Source organism: Dendrobates tinctorius, unplaced genomic scaffold (assembly GCF_039654945.1).
Source record: "Dendrobates tinctorius isolate UK_male_01 unplaced genomic scaffold, ASM3965494v1 ptg000005l, whole genome shotgun sequence".
In the NCBI taxonomy this organism is placed as follows: Eukaryota; Metazoa; Chordata; class Amphibia; order Anura; family Dendrobatidae; genus Dendrobates; species Dendrobates tinctorius.
In genome coordinates this window covers 22,200,570-22,204,179 of record NW_027361673.1, presented here as the reverse complement: position 1 = coordinate 22,204,179, position 3,610 = coordinate 22,200,570, and the positions used below count along the sequence as shown (strand labels likewise).

General features: G+C 41.6%; 1 long non-coding RNA gene across 1 annotated transcript; it reads left to right on the top strand.

The window, feature by feature from the left end:
• Window positions 1-1,363: 1,363 nt before the first annotated feature.
• On the top strand, window positions 1,364-2,114 carry LOC141083538 (uncharacterized). The gene is made up of 3 exons (XR_012230740.1): window positions 1,364-1,610; window positions 1,792-1,864; window positions 1,981-2,114. It is a non-coding gene; the product is annotated as an uncharacterized lncRNA (long non-coding RNA).
• The last annotated feature ends 1,496 nt before the right edge of the window (window positions 2,115-3,610 follow it).

Sequence of the window (3,610 nt, the reverse complement as noted above, 5' to 3'; positions counted from 1 at the left end):
GGGTTGTCCTTAGGTGGCATGTAAGTGCTCGGAATCCGCAGAGCTAGGAATCTCAAAGATAGGTTGGTGAATGCAGACATTGGCTCCGCCTCTACTCTTCCATGACAGACATTCCTTCAACCTCAGAAACAGGGCACTTATCCCTGTGTGAACTGCTTACAGTACAACAATGTTCAAAAAGGCTCTAATGTATTCCACCCTCAAACGGGTAAGGGGATTCCAATCAAGGGGTTCTACACTTGTGAATCGTCCTTTGTTGTATACATCATAAAATGCCCCTGTGGACTCGCTTACGTGGGCGAAACCACCCAGACAATTAGAGACAGGATATCACAGCACAAATCCACTATCCGTTGCAAAAAAACTCATTTGCCCCTTCCATTACATTTTCATGATAAGAATCACAATATATCACAGCTCAGGTTTCAGGTTTTGGAACAGGTTGACATCAGTAGGAGGGGCCAAAATAGGTCCAAAATACTCAAAAAGTGGGAGGCCTTTTGGATATTCACTTTACAGACTCTAGAGCCAAAGGGACTCAATAGGGAATATGAGGTTTCTGCATTTTTATAATGTTACTGTGTGACCTGTTTTCCTATTCATGATCTCCACCCTAATCTTTTCCTTTTTTCTTTCAGAATTGTTAATCTTCACCCCATGTCTCTCACTGATCACCTCTGACTCCATACACGGTAATGTATATGGTTCATTTGGCAGCAGTAACCGCATTACAACCCTCAACACCAACATACACATTGGGAGGTCATTTTTTGAGCATCATATATACAGAAATGAATATACCCATTTGTTAGTAGTCCCCATCTCTCATTTATTATACCTGAGGCTCTGTGCTTCACCACATAATGGTGCTGTATATCTCACACAGACACCCAGGCAGCTAACCAGTTCCCCTTAATTAGCATATCTAATTATATTGCATAGTTAACCTTCACACATTTGTATGAGATTAACTTCCCCTAATCACTGAGGTCTTATACACACAGTGGCGTCCTTTGTCTTCCTGATCTCCCCCTGGCCCTATTGTTCAGCCCACAACATAAGGTGTTTTTTTTTTTTTCTCCCATCCTGTGCAGCTTACACAGCAGCACAGCTGGTGTTAATTTCACTCCCCTGCCCTACTGTGCAAGCTCACTTCTCTCCGGTCATGTGACCGCTGTGATGCAGTCCAGGTCTGCATTTAAACCCGGAAGTGCTCACTCCTCACAGCGTCTTCCACACAGGGCAGCCAGACCACAGACCAGGGCTTCACCAGGTAAATAGAGCAGGAGATGAGATGCATGCCGGACTCCTGTCACTTAACTCTTCACACTTTTCTTTCTTTTTACAGTGCAATTCAATTCTAGAGGTTGTATACCCACTGCTATCAGCGCTGTCTTCACTCCTTATTTTAGTGACCCTAGAGGTCCCTTTTCTGAAGCCCTACGCTGTACAGGTATATTTATCTTCCTTCAACCTATTCCTTGTCTCCCTCTTGTATTTCACTTGTTGATAGGCCATTTATTTTGCAGCTGCCTGTTCTAATTTTGGACGGCTCAGTCCACATACGCTTTCCAGACGTCAGCCATTTAACATTTCCACTGGCCATCCAGGTATTCCATCTTAGACCTTTTTTCAGTCTATATGACCACATATAGTTGGTTCTGTGCTGCTATATGACTGCCATATACATTGTGTCACATCTATTGCATTTAATTAGAACCTCCATTTTGCTTTTAGACTCTCTACTTTGTCCTTCTTTTGGCTACCATTGCAAGGATTTATTTATTTCAGGTATTGGTGTGACTTCTATTCCTAGCCATCTTGGAAGCACTAGATTGCACATGTATGAGATATCGCTATACCTGTATCCTTCAAAGCACAAGGGCGCACCATACTATTACAAGTTATTATCTGTTGTAGTTCCTTCTATGCTCAACAATACTCAATTATAGGATTCCTCTTCCTTAACGACCAGCACAGCACTTTTGGAGTTACCATCGCCTGACTCAGCAAAGCACCCTTGGATAGTACCTCTACTAGCCATCTCTCTCTCCTTTGAATTTTTGATGAAGTTGGTACCCTAAATCTATTCAGTCACGCAGACTGCAAGTTCAGAGGCTCCCTATCACTTGAATCTGTGTATCATAGTTTACATCCTGAGACTACCTTTCCCATTTTCTTTATTCTTCAGAGCTTCAGTTGTACTCCACATTTAGATTTAGGTTTTTCTCACCTCTATCTATAGTTTTGTGCCCTGACCGCCTATCCATAGGCTGTAAAACCCTAAAATGACCACGGCTTTCACTGTTCTCTTGTTTCATAGTGCCTATGATAGTGTCATCTGAATGTGCTATTAAATGAGACTTGTATGCTGCATGGCATTAAGCGAAAATGTACAGCCACATCTGATCTCATGTGAACCAAATCTCTGGCTGATGCATTTTTCACCAATGTATAAAATGCTTTCATGTAGTTTTTTTTAGGATTCACATGATTCAAATCACTATTTGTTTGAATTCGACAGGATATGTAAATTTCAGAAAATTAAACATGAAGTCGATTTGCAGCAGATCGATTTGATCATCTCAAAAAATGACCGTTTAGAGCTCTATTTGTTTAAAAACTACTATAAGTCGCTCTTTTAGAAATTACAAAAAAAATTGATATAATAATGTCTGTAAAGCACTGTGGAATTAATGGCGCTATATAAATGAATAAAATAAATAAATACATATTGTGTATTAGTCAGTAGTTTATTTGTTTCATAAAATTTTAAAAACATCATCAATATTGTTTAAATTATCAATAGAATTAAAAAATGTATCATTGCTTTCTAAAAAGCACATTGGCAGCTTTCTTCCCACAAAAAAAGGTTTATTGATTTATTATTTGAGTAAAGGCCCCGTCACACATAGCAATCTCGCTAGCGAGATCGCTGCTGAGTCTCAACTTTTGTGAAAACAGCGATCTCACCAGCGAGATTGCTGTGTGTGACAGCGATCAGCGACCGGCCCCCCTGCCGGTATTGCTGATCGCTGCAAGAAACCTCTGGACTTTTTTTTCGTCGCTGATCTCCCGCTGGCCAGCACGCCTCGCTGCGTGTGACAGGCGGGAGAGCAGCGATCAGCTGTAAAATAATAATAAAAAAAAAAAATATTGTTATTCTCACCTTCCGGCGTCCCGTGCAGTGTTCCCGCCTCTCTCCACGCTCCCGGTCCCAGTAATCCTTTGCAAGAATGACCACGAGACTTTGCGATCCCGCAAGAACGGACGTCATCGCGGTAATTCTCGCAAATGATTCCTGGACCGGAGCATGGAGAGAGGCGGGAATGCTGCGTGGGACGTTGGAAGGTGAGAATAACAATATTTTTTATTTTATTCTATTTTTGACGTGAATATGGCATCAGCGCTAACAAACCCACCGATGCCACGCACTTGGCGTCGCTGGTGCAGCTGTCTGTTTGACAGCTCACCAGCGATCACATAGCGACTTACCAGCGATCCTGACACGTTGATATCATTGTCGGGATAGCTGGTAAGTTGCTATGTGTGACTCCAGCTTAAAAATAGAACTAAAAGTTTTACCATTTGTACATTGATATAAATCTTT